The following is a 21,191-nucleotide window of genomic DNA, read 5'->3' as shown; positions in this document are numbered from 1 at the left end:
TTTTCCAGAGAATATCAGAAGAGCTGAGTACAAAAGCCGGCAGATTTTTGATTTTGGGGATACATGCTCTGGAAATTCCAGGGGGAACCCCCTAAAGTCTGCTCATGTCCTTGCATATGTCAAGCTTCCTTCTGCATGACCTTGTCATCAGTGGGATTCCTCACGCTGGCTTCCAGCAGAGGTGCATATTTCCACTCAAGACGAGGCCTGATTCCCCTGTGGAGACTCCAGGGGAACCCCAAGATCCATGTCAGTACTGGAGAGGAAACCTCAGCTTCTGGCCTCCGCTCCAGATGAGAACTTAGGACCCGGCACCGAATGGAGAGGAATCCCGAGAGGTCCCTCACAACTCGCATGGAGACTGGCCTTTCCTGAGGCCACATGAGAAGGTGCCTGAGGTCCCCCTCATAATTCAAGAGGAACCAACCACAACTCGAGAAAAACCAGGAGGCTAACCTGGCAGGCGAGATGAGGCCTTTTTCTGCTGCGCTGTCTCGAGAGAAGTCACACCTTCCCTCTTGAAGCTAGAAAGGGTCCGTCACACTCTTACAGAAACTCAAGAAGTTCCCTGACATACCTGTCTTCACTCCAGAGGAAAACCGAGGGTTACGCCACAAGTCAAGAGGAGCCATGTATCCCCCTCCTCCGCTCGAAATGAGAGTTCCTTTCCCTGATTTGTCGGGAAAGGATTCCCGGCTTTCCTGTCACAACTCAAGAGGAGGCGCTCTCAACAGGAAAGATGAGAGGAACTCCATGGGGTCGTGCCACCATTCCAAAAGACACCCAAATGTCTCACTCCACTCCAGATGAACCTGATTTCCCTGCACTGCCCCGACTGTCACCCCGAGTCTCAACTCACACCACGGTGGCATGTGTGACAGCCCCATGGGAAGCCTCAAGGAAAAGCCACAGATCCCTGTGTTAAATCAATGGGAAGCCTGACACTGCTGCTACAGCTCGGGAGGAAAGCGGACGTGCATGTCTCCACTCGAGACGAGGCCTGATCCCCAGTAGAGACTACAGAGGAATGCAAAGATCCATGTCAGCAGTGGAGAGGAAAGCTCCGGTTACCGCCTCGGCTCCATACGAGGACATAGCACCGACTGGAGAGGAATCCCGAAAGGCCCCTCACAGGTCGCATGGAGACTGGCCTTTCCTGAGGCCGCAGGAGTGGGTCCCAGAGGTTCCCGTCGTAAATCGAGAAGAGTCTGTCGCAACTCGAGAAAAAACCGGAGGTTTTCCCCTCCAGGTGAGGTGAAGCCCTTCTTCTCTGCAGCGTCTCAAAGGAAATCACACCTTCCCTCTTGAACCTTGAACAGGCCTTCTCAGCCTTGTAGCAACTAAAGAAGTCCCCCGAACTACCCGTCTTCACTCGAGAGGAACACTGAGGGACCCGCTACAATTCAAGAGGAGCCCCGATTCCCCCTACTCCAGTAGAGATGAGGGTTCCTTTCCCCGCTTGGTCGGGAAAGGATTCCCGGCGTTCCCGTCCCATCTCAAGAGGAGGCGCTCTCAACAGGAGAGTTGAGAGGAACTCCAGGGGTCATGCCACCATTAGGAAAGACCCCCACATATTTCAGTCCACTCCAGATGAACCCAATTTCCCTGCACTGCCTCGATTGTAACGCTGCATATTGACTTACACCGTGGTGGCATGCGTGACAGACCGGTGGGAAAGCCTCGAGGGAAAGACACATCCCTGGGTCAACTCGACAGGAAGACAGACACTGCTGCTACAGCTTGGGAGGAAAGCAGACGTCCAGGTCTCCACTTGAAACGAGGCCCGATTTCCCTGTGGAGACACCAGAGGAACCCCAAGGTCCATGTCAGCAATGGAGAGGAAACCTCAGGTTCGGCCTGGACTCCAGACATGGTCTTAGGACCCGGCACCGACTGGAGAGGAATCCCTAGAGGCCCCTCGCAACTCGCATGTAGTCTGGCCTTTCCTGAGGCCACACGAGCGGGTCCCTGAGATCTTCATCATAACTCGAGAGGAATTAGAAGCAACTCGAGAAAAACCAGGAGGTTCTCCTCTCCAGGCGAGATTAGGACGTTTCTGCTGCGGCGTCTCGAGGGAAATCACACCTTCCCTCTTGAACCTCGAAAGGGTCTTTAACACCCTTGCTTCAGCTCAAGAAGTTCACCAACAACGCGTCTCATCTCGAGAGAAAGACCGAGGGTCCCTCCAAACTCAAGAGTAGCCACGTTTCCCCCTCCTCCACTCGAGATGAGAGTTCATTTCTCTGCTTCTTCGGAAAGGATTCCAGCAGTTCCCGTTACATCTCAAGAGGAGGTGCTCTCAACAGGAAAGATGACAGGAACTCCAGGGGTCGTGCCACCATTCCAAAGACCCCCAAATGTCTCAGCCAACTCCAAAGGACCGTGATTTCCCTGCACTGCCTTGACTGTCTCCCGGAATATCGAATCACACCACGGTGGCACGTATTAGAGCACTGAGGCAAAGCCTTGAGGGAAAGCCACAGATCCCTGTGTCAACTCGACGGGAAGACTGACACTGCTGCTACAGCTCTGGAGGAAAGCGGACGTGCATGCCCCCACTCGACACGAGGCCTGACTTCCCTGTGGAGACTCCAGAAGTACTCCAAGATCCAAGTCAGCACTGGAGAAGAATCCTCAGGTTCCGGCCTCGACTCCACATGAGGACTTAGGACCCAGCACCGACTGGAGAGGAATCCCGAGAGTCCCTTTGCAACTCGCATGGAGACTGGCCTTTCCTGAGGCCACACGAGCGGGTCCCTGAGGTCCCTGTCACAACTCGAGAGGAACCTGCCGCAACTCGAGAAAAACCAGGAGATTCTCCACTCCAGGCGAGATGAGGCCCTTTTCTGCTGAGGCGTCTTGAGGGAAATCACACCCTCCCTCTTGAACCTCAAAGGGGTCCTCACACCCTTGCAGCCACTCAAGAAGCTCCCCAACATAACCGTCTCCACTCGGGAGCAACACCAAGGGTCATGCCGAACTCAAGAGGAGCCCGGTTTTCCCCTCCTCCTCTCGAGATGAGGGTTCCTTTTCCAGATTCGTCTGGAAAGGATTCCCTGTGTTTAGGTGGAATCTAATGAGGAGGTGCTCTCAACAGGAAAGTTAAGAGGATTTCCAGGGATCGTTCCACCATTCCAAAAGAACCCCAAATACCTCAGTCCACTCCCAAGGAACCTGATTTCCCTGTACTGCCTTGACTGTCACCCCGAGTATCTAGTGACACCACGGTGGCACGTGTGCCAGCCCTGTGGGAAAGCCTCAAGGGAAAGCCACAGATCCCTGTGTCAACTCGACGGGAAGCGTAACACTGCTGCTAAAGCTCGGGAGGAAAGCAGACGTGCATGACTCCACTCGTTACAAGGCCTAACTCCCCTGTGGAGAATCCAGAGGAACCTCCTGTCAGCACTGGAGAGGAAACCTTATGTTATGGCTGCCCCAGACGAAAACTTAGGGCTTGGCAAAGAATGGAGAGGAATCCCGAGAGGCTCCTTGCAACTCTCATGGAGACTGGCCTTTCCTGGGGCCACACGGGAGGTTCCCTGAGGTCCCCGTCGTAGCTGGAGAGAAACCTGCCACAACTTGAGAAAAACGAGGATGTTCTCCCCTCTAGGACGGATGAGGCCCATTTCCGCTGTGGTATCTCGGGAGAAATCACACCTTCCCTCTTGAACCTCGAAAGGGTCCTTCACACCCTTGCAGCAACTCAAGAAGTTCCCCGACATATCCATTTTCAGTCGAGAGGGACACCCAGGGGCTCACCACAAATCAGGCGGAGCGCCTATTCCCACTTCTCCGCTGGAGATGATGGTTCCTTTCACTGCGTCGTCGGGAAAGGAATCCCTGCATTCCCGTCACATCTCAAGAGGAGGCGCTCTAATAGAAAGTCCAGAGGAAATCCAGGGGTCGTGCCACCTTTCCAAAATACCCCCATATGTCTCAGTCCATTCCAGAAGAAGCTGATTTCCCTTCATGCCTCGACTGTGACATGGATTATCTACTCACACCACGGTGGCACGTGCGACAGCCCTCTGGGAAAGCCTCGAGGGAAAGCCACAGATCCCTGTGTCAACTGGACGGGGAGCCTGACACTGCTGGTACAGTTAGGGAGGAAAGCGGATATGAATGTCTCCACTCGAGCAAAGGACTGACTCCCTTGTGGAGACTTCAGAGAAACCTCAACATAAATATTGGCACTGGAGAGGAAAACTCAGGTTCCAGCCTCAACTCAAGGTGAGGTCTTAGGACCCAGCACTGACTGGAGAGGAATCCTGAGAGGGCTTTCTCAACTCGCATGGAGACTGGCTTTTCCAGAGGCCACACGAGGGGGTCCCTGAGGCCCCCGCCTCAACATGAGAGGAACCTGCCTCAACTCAAGAAAATTCAGGAAGTTCACTCCAGGCGAGCTGAGGCCCTTTTCCACTGAGGAGTCTCGAGGGAAATCACGCCTTCCCTCATGAACTTTGAAACGGTCCTTCACACCCTTGTTGCAACTCAAGAAGTTCCCCAACATACCCGTCTCCACTCGAGGGGAACATTGTGGGCCTGCCAAAATCAAGAGGAGCCCCGTTTCCGCCTTGTAGCTAGAGATGAGGGTCCCTATCCCTACTTTGTCGGGGAAGGATTCCCAGCATTCCCGTCGCATCTCAAGAAGAGGTACTCTCAACATGAAAGTCGAGAGGAACTCCAGGAGTCTGCCACCATTCCGAAAGTCCCCCAAATGTCTCATGCCACTCCAGAGGAACATGATTTCCCTGCACTGCCTCGACTTTCACACCGAGTATGGACTCACACGACAACGGGACGTGTGACAGCTCTGTGGGAAAGCCTCCAGGGAAAGACACAGATCCCTGTATCAACACTATGGGAAGCCTGAAACTGCTGCTACAGCTCGGGAGGAAAGCAAACGTGCATGTCCCCACTCGAGACGAGGTCTGAATCCCCTGTGGAGACTCCAGAAGTACCGCAAGATCCATGTCAGCACTGGAGAGGAATCCTGAGGTTCCGGCCTCGACTCCACACAAGGTCTTAGGCCACAGCACTGACTGGAGAGGAATCCCGAGAGGCCCCTTGCAACTCGCATGGGGACTGGCCTTTCCTGAGGTCACAAGGGCGGTACCCCAAGGTCCCCATGGTAACTCGAGAGGGACCTGCCGCTACTCGAGAAAATCCCGGAAGTTATCCCCTCCAGGCGAGATGAGGCCCTTTTTCGCTGTGGCATCTCCAGGCACATCACACCTTCCCTTTTGAACTTCAAACGGGTTCTTCACACTCTTACTGCAACTCAAGAAGTTGCGCGACATACACGTATCCATTCGAGAGGAACATCGAGGGTCCAGCCAACATCCAGAGGAACCCCGTTTCCACCTCGTAGCTCAAGATGAGGGTTCCTTTCCCTGCTTTGTCGGGAAAGAATTCCCGGTGTTCCCTTTGCATCTCAAGAGGAGGCGCTCTTCACAGGAAAGTCGAGAGGAACCCCAAGGGTCCAGCTACCACTCCAAAAGTCCCACAAATATCTCAGTCCACTCCTAAGGAACAAGATTTACCTGAACTGCCTCAACATTCATGCCGAGTATCGACTCAAACCTCGGTGGCTCACATGAGAGCCCTGTGGGAAAGCCTGTCGGGAAAGCCCCGAAGGAAAGCCACAGATCCCTCTATCAATGAGACGGGAAGCCTGACACTGATGCTACAGGTCCGGGGGAAATTTGACGTGCTGTCCCCACGCAAGACGAGGACGAACACCCCTGTGGAGACTTTAGAAGTACCCACAAGTTCCATGTCAGCACTGGAGAGGAATCCTCAGTTCCAGCCTCAACTCAACACGAGTTCTAAGGCCCTGGCACCGACTATAGACGAAACCCTAGAGTTCATTGCAACTCGCATAGAGACTGGCCTTTCCTGAGGCCCCAAGAGCTGGTCCCTGAGGTCCCCATCATAACTCGAGAGCGACCTGCCGCAACCCTAGGAAATCCAGGAGGTTCTCCCCACCAGGCGAGATGGGTCCCTTTTCCGTTAGGCATCTCCAGGAAAACCACAGCTTCCCTCTTGAGCTACAAAAGGGTCATTAACACCCTTACTAAACTTAAGAAGTTCCCCTATATACCTGTCTCCACTCGAAAGGAACACCGAGGGTCAGGCCAACATGAAGACGAGGCCCTTTTCCGGCTCGTACCTTGATAAGAGGGTTCCTTTCCCTGCTTCTTAGGGAAAGAATTCCCGGCATTCCCGTTGCAGCTCAAGAGGAGGCTCTCTCAGCAAGAAAGTTGAGAGGAACTTCAGGGGTCGTGCCACCATTTCAAAAGTCAACCAAATGTCTCAGTCCACACCAGAGGAACCTGATTTCCATGCACTTGTACGACTTTCATGCTGAGGATCGACTCACACTACGGTGGCACGTGGGACAGCCATGTGGGAAAGACTTTTGGGAAAGTCTTCAGGGAAAGCGACAGATCCATGTATCAACCCGAAGGGAGCCTGACACTGCTGCTACAGCTAAGGAGGAAATCGGACGTGCTATACCCACGAGAGACCAGGACTGACATCCCTGCAGAAACTCCGGAAGTACTCCAAGATCCATGTCAGCACTGGAGAGAAAACCTCAGGTTATTGCCTCGAATCCACACGAAGTCTAGGCCCAGGCACAGACCGGAGAGGAATCACGAGAGGCCCCTCAGAACTCGCATTGAGGCTGGCCTTGCCTGAGGCCAAAAGAGTGGGTCATTGAGGTCCCCGTCGTAACTCGAGAGGGACCTGCCGCTACTTGAGAAATTCCAGGAGGTTCTCCCCTCCAGGCGAGATGAGGCCCATTTCCGCTGAGGCGTCTGGAGGCGAATCACACCTTCCCTTTGGAACTTCGAAAGGGTCCTGCACACACTTGCTGTAACTCAAGAAGTTCCCTGACATACCCGTCTCCACTCGAGAGGAAGTACGAGGGTCCCGCCCACACCCAGAGGAGCCCTGTTTCAGCCACGTAACAGGAGATGAGGGATCCTTTCCCTGCTTCATCGGGAAAGAATTACCGGCGTTCCCGTCGCATCTCAAGAGGAGGCGCTCTCCACAGGAAAGGCGAGAGGAACTCCAGGGTCGTGCCACCATTCCAAGAGTTCCCCAGATGTCTCAGTCCATTCCAGAGGAACCTGTTTTCCCTGCACTGCCTCGACTTTCAAGCCGAGGATCGACTCATACCATGGTGGCACGTGGGACAGCCCTGTGGGAAAGCCTCGAGGGAAAGCCTTGAGGGAAAGCCACAGATCCCTTGATCTACGCGACAGGAAGTTTGACGCTGCTGCTACAGCTCGGGAGGAAATCGCACGTTCATGCCCCCAATGGAGTCGAGGACTGACTCCCCTATCGAGACTCCAGAAGTACCCCAAGATCCATGTCAGCACTGGAGAGGAATCCTCAGGTTCCGGCCCGGACTCCACACAAGGTCTTAGGCCCTGGCATCGACTGTAGAGTACCCCGAGATGCCCCCTAGCAACTCGCATGGGGACTGGCCTTTCCTGAGGCCACCAGAGCGGGTCCCTGAGGTCCCGGTCGTAACTCGAGAGCACCTGCTGCAACTCGAGAAAATCCAGTAGGTTCTCCCCTCCAGGCGAGTGAGGCCCATTTCCACTGAGGCATCTCGAGGCTAACCACACCTAACCTCTGGAACTTCGAAAGGGTCCTTCACACCCTTGCTGCAACCCAAGAAGTTCCCCGACATACCGGTTCCTCTTCACTTTCTGCCATAGTGGTGATGTCATCTGCATATCTAATTTTATTGATATTTCTCCCGGCAATCTTGATTCCAGCTCATGTATCTTCCATCCCAGCGTTTTTCATGGTATACTCTGCATATAACTTAAATAAACAGGGTGACAATATACAGCCTTGACATACTCTTTTTCCTTTTTGGAACCAGTCTGTTGTTCCATGTCCTGTTCTAACTGTTGCTTCCTGATCTTCATACAGATTTGTCAAGAGGCAGGTTAGTTGGTCTGGTATTCCCATCTCTCAGAATTGTGGCTAAAAGAACAGTAGAAGGACCTTTCCGATGTCAGGCCAAAGAATTGTGTTTCCAGTCATTGACCCACACCTGATCACTGAGCACAAATTCATGAATCTGTTCCTCAAGGGGGAATGATATTCTTTTTTATACAAACTTAGTTACCTGATTTATTACCTTACCTAATTGTTCCATCTGCTGTGCAATCCCACCCCCTTACTTGTGGCAAATCTGCTAATACCTGCCTCACTGTGGGAGGGGGTCTCCCATAGAAAATTTCATAAGGACAATAACTATGGGAACGTGCAGTTACCCGTAATATGAGTAAGTCTGCCAGACTTGTACAGTCAGTCTTATGATCCATTTTGAAAGTGTCTCTTCAAGAGTTTGGTTGTTTCTTTCCACCATTCCAGAACACTGGGGCCTATATGCTGTATGTAATTTCCACTGATATTTAGAGCTTCACATACCTGTTAATTAACGCAGCTACAAAGACAGGGCCATTGTCGGACTCTATACTGGTTGGAAACCCAAGTCTGGGAATTATTTCTCAAATCAGTGAGCTACTTCATTTTCTTTTTCAGATCAGGTGGGGAAGGCCTCTGCCCAACCGGAGAAGGTACCTACTATTCTAGTAAGTAATGATAACAGGTGACTGCCTTTGCTTCCCCGAAGGACACTCGCTTTCCCTGCATCCTGAGAACTCCACGTCTCAGCCAGTTGGAAAAGCGCTTCTTGGAGGTCATTATTCAGGGGCAATTTCCCCTGGAGCCCGGGGCCGTAGGGAGCGGCTCCACACTCCCAGGGAAAGGCAGAGCCACAGCCACACATCTGTCCCATCCCCTTTGCTCTGTAGGAGAGCTCTAGTGAGCCTAGGTCTGTCAGGAAAATTCTTGGCTCCTATGGGGACACATTCTATGTGTGAAACTGCATACAGGACCTAGGGGCCACAGGGCGCCTGTTTCTCTCGGGGGCGGAGGGGTAGGGGGCCTGAAGCAGTGCAGCCCAGCAACAGCTTCCACATCCATCCAATTGCTCTTTTCTTACCTCTGATAGAACTAGCTTTGTTCCAGCCTTTGGCAATTTGGAGGCAAGCGGACCCCACTTCCTCCCCAAGGAGGCATGGGACCTACTTTGAGTGGAAAGGCCCTTCGCGGAGCTGAACCCAGGAAGGCACCCAGTCATGTCTGACACATTCCTGCATCCTGCTTCTTCATGAGCAATACCGCTATAAGCTAGGAATGTCTTTCCAAGGCTCAGAAAGGACAGGGGAGATGCATGGTGCTGCCTCTGGAATTTCGGTCCTCTGAGCAGACCTGGAGGTCTCCCCTTGAAGAAGCTAACCAGTTTCTTTCAAATACAGGCTTGCAAACACACACTGGGTGGCTGCCTCTTCTTCCCTGAAGGACGATCACTTTCCCCGCATCCTGTGAACTCTGCATCCCAGCCTGCTGGAAAAGCGCTTCTTGGAGGTCATTTTTCAGGGACAATTTTCCCTGGAGCCCGGGGCCGTAGGGAGGGCCCCATGCTCGCTGGGAAAGGCAGAGTCACATCCACAGTCTGTTCTATCCCTTTTGCCCTGTAGGAGAACTCTAGTGAGCCTAGGTCTGTCAGGAAAATTCTTGGCTCCTATGGAGACACACCCTGTGTGTTAACCTGCATATCGGACCTAGGGGCCACAGGGCGCCTGTTCCTCTCGGGGGGGACCCTGAAGTGGTGCGGTCCAGCAACAGCCTGAACATCCATCCAATTGCTCTTTTCTTCCTTCTGATAGAGCTAGCTTTGCTTCTCGCTTTGGCATTTCGGAAGCCATGGGGAGCCCCACCGCTGTTGTCCTGGGGTCTATTGGAGGTACCAGGTCTATTGGACCCCAGCATGGCACCCGACCCCCTCAGACACACTCCCGCAGCCTCCTTCCCCATGGGCAGGACTGTTCTGACCTAGGAATGTGTTCCCAAGGCTCGGAAAATGCAGGGAGACACACGGCCCTGACTCTGGAACTGAGGCCATTGGAGCAGGCCTGGAGGTCTGACGTCTGAGACGCCAAACACTTGCTGCAAGATACAGGTGTGAAAACACACTCTCTGGGGCTGCCTTTCCTTCCTCCAAGGAAGATAGCTTTTCCAGTCTCCTCCATGCTGAGTCATACAAGGCTGGAAAGGTCCGGCTTAGAGGGCATTTCTCAGCGGCAATGGCCCCTGAGGCCCTGCACCCAGGGAGGGATCCTACCCTCCCAGGGGAAGTCAAAGCAACCTCCAAACAGCTGTTCTATCATGTTTCCTCTGCAGGAGGGAGCTAGTGAGCCCAGGTCTGTCTGGAACGTTCTTGGATCCTGCGGGGAAATCATCCTGGGAGCCCACCTGGATACCAGTCGTAGGGGCTAAAATTTGCATTTTTCTTCCTTGGAGCCCTAACGCAGTACAGCCTAGCAACTGCTTGAAAATCCATCCTGTTGCTGTTTTCTTCCCTCTGACAGAGCTAGCTTTGCTCCCCACTTTGGGATTTCAGAAGCAAGGTGGTGGCCTGCAACTCCTTGCTTGGGGTCCATTGGAGGTGCAAGGTGCCCTCGACCAGGTGACCCCAGCATGACACCTGGGCCCCTCAGACACACTCCCGCAGCCTGCTTCCCCATGGACAGGACTGCTCTCACCTAGGAATGTGTTTGCAAGGCCAGGAAACTGCAGGGAGACACAAGGCCCTGATTCTGGAATTGAGTCTGTTGGAAAAGGCCTGCAGGTCTTATGTCTAACAAGCCAAACACTTGCTGCAAGATACAGGCCTGAAAACACACTCTTGGGCTGCCTTTCCTTCCTCCAAGGAAGAGAGTTTTCTCAGCCTCCTGTGGGCTGAGAGTCACACAGGGCTGAAAAGCACTTGCTGGGAGATTATTTTTCATTGGCCATGGCCCCTGAGGCCCTGTGCTCAGGGAGGGCTCCCTCCCTCCCAGGGAAAGTCAAAGGAAGCTCCAAACGGCTGTTCAATCATGTTTCTGAGAGAGTCATTGCCAAGGCAGGTTTATAAGAAGTTCAAGGGTCCCCAAGGAGAGAGGGGTCTAGAATTCTCAAGGAGGAAGAAAGGACAAACTGTTTTTCCCTCTACATTCCTTAGGATTAGATAAGAATAATGCATCCTTCTTGAGGACGGTCTCTGGAAAAAACCTTCTGGCTAATCCTGTTATCTTAAAATGTAAATTATGGGAGTAGGTCTAGTGAGTCTTTACAACCTCCAGACATTCTTTTGTTCGTTGTAATAACTTATTGGAGAGTATATAACTCCATTACTAACACTAGCAAGGGGGTACTCTTTCTGCCCCTTGTGATGTCTCTGTCAGAAGCTTTCTCTATCTCCTTTATACTTTAATAAAACTCTATTGCACAAAAGCTCTGAGCAATCAAGCCTCGTCTTGGACCCTGGATTGAATTCTTCTCCTCCATAAGCCAAGAATCCCAGCATCTTTTCGTGATTCAGCAACAATATTTCATTTCCTCTGCAGGAGAGAGCTAGTGAGCTTAGGTCTGTCTGGAACATTCTTGGATCCTGTGGGGAAAATATCCTGTGCACACATCTGGATACTGGGCCTAGAGGCCAAAATTCACATTTCTTTCCCGGGGAGCCCTAACGTGGTGTGACTTAGCAACTGCTTGAAAATCCATCCCATTGCTGTTTTCCTCTTTCTGACAGAGCTGGCTTTGTTCCCTGCTTTGGGATATCTCAACCAAGGGGCCGGTCCATAGCTACTCGCCTGGGGCCCATTGGATGTGCAAGGTGCCCTCGACTAGGTGACCCTAGCATGGCACTCAGCCCGCTCAGACACACTCCCGAGGCTTCTTTCTCATGGGAAGCACTGCTCCAACCTAGGAATGTGTCTGCAATGCTTGGAAAGTGCAGTGAGACACACAGCTCTGACTCTGGAATTGAGGCCCTCAGAACAAGCCTGCAGCTCTGATGTCTGAGAAGCAAAACACTTGCTGCAAATAAAGGCCTGAAAACACACTCTTTGTGGGTGACTTTCCTTCCTCTAGGGAAGATAGTTTTCCCAGTCTCCTGCTTCTTGAATGTCACACAGCTGGAATGCGCTTGCTTGGAGGTCATGATTCAGTGGCAATGACCCCTGAGGCCCTTTGCCCAGGGAGGGCTCCCACACTCATAGGCAAATCAAAGCAACTGCCAAGTGAGTCAGCTCTTCACATCAAGTGGCCAAAGTATTGGAGTTTCAGGTTCAGTATTAGTCCTTCCAATGTATATTCAGACCTGATTTCCTTTAGGATGGAGTGGTTGCGTCTCCTTATAGTCTAAGCGACCTACAAGCATCTTCTCCAACACCACAGTTCAAAAGCATCAAATTTTCAGCTGTCACTTTCTTTATAGTACATCTTTCATATCCATCCATGACATATGGAAAAACCATAGCCTTGACTAGATGGATCTTTGTTGGCAAAGCAATGTCTTGGCTTTTTAATACACTGTCTAGTTTGGTCATCACTTTTCTTCCAAGTCATAAATAAGTTTTAAGTTCATGGAGGCAGCCATCATCTGCAGTGATTTCCAAGCCCCCAAAAATAGTCTGCTGCTGTTTCCAATGTTTTCCCATCTATTTGCCATGAAGTGATGAGACTGGATGCAATGATTTTAGTTTTCTGAATGCTGAGCTTTAAGCTAACTTTTTCACTCTCCTCTTTCACTTTCATCAGGAGACTCTTTAGTTCTTCTTCAATTTCTGCCATAAGGGTGGTGTCATCTGCATATCTGAGATTACTGATATTTCTCCCAGCAATCTTGATTCCAGCATGTGCTTCCTCCAGCCCAGTGTTTCTCATGATGTACTCTGCATATAAGTTAAATAAGCAGGGTGACAATATACAGCCTTGACATATTCCTTTTCCTATTTAGAACCAGTCTGTTGTTCCATGTCCAGTTCGAACTGTTTCTTCCTGACCTGCATACAGGTTTCTCAAGAGACAGGTCAGGTGGTCTGGTATTCCCATCTCTTTCAGAATTTTTCCCAGTTTATTGTGATCCACACAGTCAAAGGCTTTGGCATAGTCAATAAAGCAGAAATAGATGTTTTTTTTTCTGGAACTCTCTTGCTTTTTCAATGATCCAGTGGATGTTGGCAATTTGATCTCTGGTTTCTCTGCATTTTTTAAATCCCTCTTGAACATTTGGAAGTTCACAGTTCATGTGAACTTGGAGAATTTTGAGCATTACTTTACTAGTGTGTGAGATGAGTGCAATTGTGCAGCAGCTTGAATATTCTTTGTCATTGCCTTTCTTTGGGATTGGAATGAAAACTGACCTAATGACTAGATGTTTTCAATTGCATATGCTGAAAGAACTGGCTGTGCAGTTTTGAAGAAAAAAAAATAATTTTAACCCATTTTCTCTGAAGTGCAAGGCATATCATGGCCATCCTGAATCAAAAAGTCACCTTTTCTTTATGTAGTCATAGTTTCATGCCTAAATTATAGGCCAACTCGTGCTCAAATTGACTCTGATATCAGGAGCAGATCAACTGATAAAAAGCTTGGATTGTCCCTCTGGAGGAAAGTGAGATCTTGGTCCCACGAGAAGAATCTGAAGGGTTAAGGGAACTTGCAAGAGTGGGGAAAGCTTAGTCCATCCTACATGTACCAAAATCTTAAATAAGGCTTATTTACTTTACCGAAGTAAAAAAAAAAAACAGATGATGAAAACAATTATAAATCAATGAAAGGTAAAGAAACTCATAGTCTGTTATCAAAAATTGCATTCTAAGAAAACTTTGTTCTCTTAACCTAGAGAGGAGACTAAATTCCATCTGGTACCAGCTTACCAGAAGACAAACAAACAAACAAAAAATTATCGGTAAGCTTAAAAAAGTATATTCCATATATCTTGAAGTAGCAGTATTTCTGCAAAGGCATCAGTGTGAAACCATAGAGGACATGGTTAAAACCTGATTAAATAGAAATTGACAAAGTAATCTGGTCACTGCTGCGACTTGGAATGCTTTAATATGATAACTAGAATTATAACTGACAGCATTTGACCAGGACATATCAGATTTTCACAGATGTTACATAATTTCTAGGATAACTATATTAGGAACTGAAGGAATCTTTGAACATAGGAAAGAAAACAACAGTCTCAAAGGCCCTTGCTGAATCATCTATCAGCAAGGAATGTCTTTGCAAGGATCGCAAAGTGAAGGGAAAATACACCGACCTGCCTCTGCAACTTTGGTCCTCTGAGCAGATCTGGAGGTCTCCCTTTGTATAAGCTAACCTGTTCCTTCCAAATAGAGGTTTGCAACACAAAACAAGTGGCAGCCTATTCTTCCCCGAAGGAGGCTCTCTTTCCCCACATCCTGCGAACTCCCTTTCCGAGCCTCCTGGAAAAGCGCTTCTTGCAGTTCCTTTCAGAAAATCCTATGGACGGAGAAGCCTGGTAGGCTGCAGTCCATGGGGTCGCTGAGGGTCGGACAGGACTGAGCGACTGCACTTTCATTTTCACTTTCACGCATTGGAGAAGGCAATGGCAACCCACTTACTGTTCTTGCCTGGAGAATCTCAGGGACGGGGGAGCCTAGTGGGCTACCGTCTATGGCATCGCACAGAGTCGGACACGACTGAAGCAACTTAGCAGCAGCAGCAGCAGCAGCAGCAGCAGCAGCAGCAGTTCCTTTCTTAGGGGCAGTTATCCCTGAGATTGGGACCTGGAAAGGCAGAGCCACCTCCACACACACGTCTTTTCTGTCCCCTTTCCTCTGGAGGAGAGCTCTAGTGAGCCTAGGTCTGTCAGGAAAATTCTTGGCTTTGACGGGATCACACCCGGTGTGTGAACCTGCATACCCGACCTAGGGGCCTCAGGGCACCTGTTTTGCTCGAGTGGGTCCTGGAGGGGTGCAGCATAACAAGAGCTTAAAAATCCATCCAATTTGTCTTTTTTTACCTCGGAGAGAACGAGTTTGCTCCACCTCCACCCTTTGGCAGTGTGGAGGGAAGAGGGCACAACCCTCTCCCAAAGGGGACATAGGGCCTACCAGGAGAGAAAGGCCCCTTGAGGAGCTGAGCCCAAGTAGGCAGCCAGTTATGTCAAGCACACTCCCGCTGCTTGCTTCTTCATGGGCACTCCCACGATCTGCTAGGAATGTCTTTGCAAGGATCTCAAAGGGAAGGGGAGATACATGGCCCTGTCTCTGGAACTTCAGTCCTCTGAGCAGATCTGGAGGTCTTGAGTTGTATAAACAAACCTGTTCCTTCCAAATAGAGGCTTGCAAACACACGCCCGGTGGTTGCCTCTTCTTCCCCAAAGAAGTCTTTCCTTCTCCACATGCTGCGAACTCCCTGTCCCAACCTCCAAGAATAGCGCTTCTTGCCATTCCTTTCTTAGAGGCAGTTATCCCTGAGCTTGGGGCCATAGGGAGTAGCCCCACACTCACAGGGAAAGGCAAAGACTCCTCCATACATCTCCTCTATCCCCTTTGCTCTGGAGGAGAGCTCTAGTGAGCCTAGGTCTTTTAGGAAAATTCTTGGCTTTGACAGGATCTCACCCTGTTTGTGAACCTGCATACTCAACCAGGGGCCACAGAGCACCTGTTTCAGTAAAGTGAGCCCTGAAAGGGTGTAGCCTAGCAAGAGCTTCAAAATCCATTCAATTGCTGTTTTTGTACCTCTGACAGAGCGAGCTTTGCTCCACCCTTTGGCAGTGTGGAGAAAAGAGGCATAACACCCTCTCCAAGGGGACATGGGGCCTACTTTGAGAGGAAAGGCCCCTTGTGGAGTTGAGGCCAGGAAGGCACATAGTCATGTCAAACACACTCCCACTGCTTGCCTCTTCATGGGCACTCCCGCTATCAGCTAGGAATGTCTTTGCAATGATCACAAAGGGAAGGGGAGATACACGGCCCTGCCTCTGGAACTCCGGTCCTCTGAGCAAATCTGGAGGTCTCCCGTTGTATAAGTGAACCTGTTCCTTCCAAAGAGAGGCTTGCAAACACATGCCGGATTGTTGCCTCTTCTTCCCTGAGGGAGGCTCTCTTTCCCCGCATCCTGGGAACATCCTCTCCTAGTGCTGGAAAAGTGCTTCTTGGAGTTTCTTTCTTAAAGTCAGTTATCCCTGAGCTTGGGGCCATAGGGAATAGCACCAAACTAACAGGGAAAGGCAGGCAACGTCCGCTTATCTCTTCCATCCTCTTTGCTCTGGAGGAGAGCTCTAGTGAGCTTATGTCTGTCAGGAAAATTCTTGGCTTTGATAGGAACACACCCGGTGTGTGAACCTGCATACCCGACCTAGGGGCCACAGGGCACCTGTTTTGCTCGAGTGAGCCTCGAAGTGGTGCAGCCTAGCAAGAGCCTGAAAATCCATTCAATTGCTGTTTTTGTACCTCTGACAGAGTGAGCTTTGCTGCACCCTTTGGCAGTGTGGAGGGAAGAGGACACAACCCACTCCCCAAAGGGACATGGGGCCTCCTTCGAAAGGAAAGGCCCTTTGAAGAGTTGAGGCTAGGAAGGCACACAGTCATGTCAAACACATTCCCACTGCTTGCCTCTTCAGGGCCAGTAGCACTATCAGCTAGGAATGTCTTTGCAAGTATCGCAGTGGGAAGGGGAGATACATGGTCCCTGCCTCTGCAACTTTAGTCCTCTGAGCAGATCTGGAGGTCTTGAGTTGTATAAGCACACCTGTTCCTTCCAAATAGAGGCTTGCAAACACATGCCGGGTGGCTGCCCCTTCTTTCCTGAAGAAGGCTTGCTTTCCCTGCATGCTGTGAACTCCCTGTCCCAGCCTCCAGGAATAGCACTTCTTGCAGTTCCTTTCTTAGGGGCAGTTATCCCTGAGTATGGGACCATAGGGAGTAGCACCACACTCACATGGAAAGGCAGAGCCACCTCCACACATCTCTTCCGTCCCTGTTATTCTGGAGGAGAGCTCTAGTGAGCCTAGGTCTGTCAGGAAATTCTTGGCTTTGATGGCAACACACCCGGTGTGTGAACCTGCATACCGGACCTAGGGGCCACAGGGCACCTGTTACACTCGAGTGGGCCCTAGCAGTGCAGCCTAGCAAGAGCTTGAAAATCCGTCCAATTTCTGTTTTTGTACCTCTGACAGAGCGAGCTTTGCTGCACGTTTTGTCAGTGTGGAGGAAAGAGGGCACAACCCCCTCCCCAGGGGACATGGGGCCTACTTTGAGAAGAAAGGCCCTTTGAGGAGTTGAGGCCAGGAAGGTACACAATCATGTCAAACACACTCCCGCTGCTTATTTCTTCATGGGCACTCCCACGTTCAGCTAGGAATGTCTTTGCAAGGATCTCAAAGGGAAGGGAAGATACATGGCCTTGTCTCTGGAACTTCAGTCCTCTGAGCAGATCTGGAGGTCTTGAGTTTTATAAGCAAACCTATTCCTTGCAAATAGAGGCTAACAAACACATGCCAGGTGGCTGCCTCTTCTTCCCCGAAGAAGGCTCGCTTTCCCCAGTGCTGTGTATTCCCTGTCCCAGCCTCCAGGAATAGAGCTTCTTGCAGTTCCTTTCTTAGAGGCAGTTATCCCTGAGCTTGGGGCCATAGGGAGTAGCCCCACACACACAGGGAAAGGCAAAGCCTCCTCCACACATCTCTTCCATCCCCTTTGCTCCAGAGGAGAGTTTTAGTGAGCCTAGGACAGTCAAGGAAATTCATGGCTTTGACGGGCACACACCCTGTTTGTGAACATGCATACCCAACCTAGGGGCAACAGGGCACCTGTTTCGGTAAAGTAGGCCCTGAAGGGGTGCAGCCTAGCAAGAGCTTGAAAATCCATCTAATTGCTGTTTTGGACAGAGCGAGCTTTGCTCCACCCTTTGGCAGTGTAGAGGGAAGAGGGCCCAAACCCCTTCCCAAGGGGACATGGGAGTCTACTTGGAGAGAAAGGCCCCTTGAGGAGGCTGAGCCCAAGGAAGGCAGCCAGTCATGATCAAACACACTTTCACTGCTTGCTTCTTCATGGGCACTTCCACTATGTCTTTGCAAGGATCTCAAAGGGAAGGGGAGATACACGGCCCTGCCTCTGGAACTTCGGTCCTCTGAGCAGATCTGGAGGTCTCCCGCTGTATAAGCGAACCTGTTCCTTCCTAATAGAGGCTTACAAACAAACACCAGGTGGCTGCCTCTTCTTCCCAAAGGAGGCTCGCTTTCCCTGCATCCAGCAAACTCCCTGTCCCAACCTCCTGGAAAAGCACTTCTTGGAGTTCCTTTCTTAGGGGCAGTTATCCCTGAGTTTGGGGCCTTAGGGAGTAGCCCTACACTCAGGGAAAGGCAGAGCCACCTCCACACATGTCTTCCTTCCCCTTTGCTCTGGATGAGAGCTGTAGTGAGCCTAGGTCTGTCAAGAAAATTCTTGACTTTGACAGGAACACATTCCTCATACCCGACCTAGGTGCCACAGGGTGATTGTTTCACTCGAGTGGGCGCTGACGTGGTGCAGCCTAGCAAGAGCTTGAAAATCCATCCAATTGCTCTCTTTTTACCTCTGACAGAGTGAGCTTTGCTCCACCCTTTGGCAGTGTGGAGGGAAGAGGGCACAACTCCCACCCCAAGGGGACATGGGGCCTACATAGAGAAGAAAGGCCCCTTGAGGAGTTGAGGCCAGGAAGGTACAAAGTCATGTTAAACACACTCCCGCTGCCTGCTTCTTCATGGGTACTCCTGCTATCAGCTAGGAATGTCTTTGCAATGATCTCAAAGGGAAGGGGAGATACACAGCCCTGTCTCTGGAACTTCGGTCCTCTAAGCAGATCTGGAGGTCTCCCGTTGTATAAGCAAACCTGTTCCTTCCAAACAGAGGCTTGCAAACACACACCAGATTGTTGACTCTTCTTCCACGTGGGAGACTCTCTTTCCCACATCCTGGGAACTCCCTGTCCCAGTCCTAGAAAAGCACTTCTTGGAGTTTCTTTTTAAGGTCAGTTATCCCTGAGCTTGGGGCCATAGGGAATAGCCCCAAACTTACAGGGAAAGGCAGGCCATGTGCACATGTCTCTTCTGTCCCCTTTGCTCTGGAGGAGAGCTCTAGTGAGCCTAGGTATGTCCAGAAAATTCTTTGCATTGATGGGAACACATCCTGCATGTGAACCTGTATACCCAACCTAGGGGCCACAGGGCAGCTGTTTCGCTCGAGTGGGCTCTGAAGTGGTGCAGCCTAGCAAGAGCTTGAAAATCCGTCCAATTGCTGTTTTTGTACCTCTGACAGAGCTAGCTTTGCAGCACCCGTTGGCAGTGTGGAGGGAAGAGGGCACAATCCCCCCTGCCCGAGGGAAATGCAGCCTACTTTTAGAGGAAAGGCCCCTTGAGGAGCTGCTGCCTCACTTCTCCTCAACTCAATTTTTTATCACCATTTAATCTACATCATATGAATTTTTGAAACTAATTTGTAACTTTTAGAAAAAAAGACGTCTTAGGTATTAACATACTGATATTTCTAAAAGGGGGAAATACTTCTTCCCTAAAACTGTATTAAGAAAATTTGAACGTAAGGAAATATGTTTTGATGTAGCAGAATTATTATTTTATCTTTCCAAACCAGCATTTGTTAAATGTTTAACTGGTAATAACTGTTCAGGCTTCCGTGGTGGCTCTGCTGATGAAGAATCCACCTGCAATGCAGAAGACCTGGGTTTGATCCCTGGGTTGGAATGATCCCCTGTAGAAGGGAAAGGCTACCCACTCTAGTATTCCTGCCTGGAGAATTCCATGGACTGTATAGTCCATGCGTTTGCAGAGTCAGACATGACTGAGCAACTTTCACTATTCACTAATAACTGTTCAGCCTGAAATAAGAACTTTCAAAAATCTTTGAACACAGACACTCTAACTTAATTCCCCTCTGGGATAAATATTTGTATGTACTTTTAGGTTATATATTCACAATAGGCACAGAACTCTTTTATTATATATTTTATTTTCATATAAATTAACATCCTAGAAAAATTAAAATAGGAACACTAAATACAGTATTGCACATAGCAATCTCTGTTAAATGTCCCATTATATCATCGAAGTTCATACACACATGAAGGGACTGAAGGAGACAGGAAGATGGCAGAATAGCAACCAGAGAGCCACTACTGTGTCTGTGCACATCAACTACATACTGAAAGGTAAGGACAGTATTTTACATAAATAGAAAACATTGAAGGGTTAATAGGGTAGCAGAGATGTGCCTGCAAACGGGTCTCTCTGCTCGGGCTGAATGTCCTTGCAAACGAGGCGTTCTGCCAAAAGAGTCTGGACAGAGCCTTGAGTTTAATGGTCCCTTGCAAACGAGGGAGCATTCCCTTCTTGTGATAAGAAGGAAAAGAGGGCTTTGGACAGACTCTGCAGTAGACAGGGGTATCACTCCCCTTGCTGTATGATAACATGTATGCACCTGCACTGTGCTGAAAAGGCTTATTCATGCAGTCTGGAATTCTGCCTAGGGGGCTTTATAATATTAAACTGCAAATTTTTTGTGCATTTCTGTTCCTCTGGCTGGAGAGTGTATTGTCCATCTCTTGTGTGTCTCTTGTGTTTTGTCTTTGTGTCATTTCACTCGCAAAACATAGTTACAATTCAGATTTTTTTTTAAGTTGCCTCCATAATTGGTTTGCAATAGCAACAGATTCTCCCCTTTATTCATAGCCATACCCTAACACATATAATTTTTAAAAATCTATTAATGTTAGACAAAACCATCACAATGCTTCAGGAGTGACTTAAAGAAAACCCCAATAAAGTCACAATACTCAGGCAGTGGATTTAAATGAACAAGTCCTAGTAGATATCAACCATCTAAATTGAGGTTTATGCCTTAGGTCAGTGGCATATTTAATCCTGAAAAGTTAGCTAATTCTGTCTACGTCTTGCTACACTTGCCAGCAGAGCCATTCAATGCGAAAAACAAGTCTACAAAGCATTTATTAATAATATGCATGGCATAAATACACAGGTGTAATTTTGGCACCAAGAATTTTTTTCATCTAATGCACGATTAAACTCATTTTATGTTAAAAAACATTTTTCTACTTTTAACTGAGATACCCTTTATAAGAACAATGCCAGTATTAAGTTAAAATTTATGGTGGAATATATGTGACTAGTAAACATCAGAGGCGAAGTGCAACTGCTAGGCTGGCATTTTTCATAGTTTGACAAAGCACTTTTCTAAAAGATACGCGTGGGAATTCAGATAAGTAATGTGTCTAAATTTGCT

Source organism: Capra hircus, chromosome 17 (genome assembly GCF_001704415.2).
Source record: "Capra hircus breed San Clemente chromosome 17, ASM170441v1, whole genome shotgun sequence".
NCBI lineage: Eukaryota > Metazoa > Chordata > Mammalia > Artiodactyla > Bovidae > Capra > Capra hircus.
The sequence above is the reverse complement of the archived record's forward strand: the minus strand, read 5'-3'. Positions refer to the sequence as shown.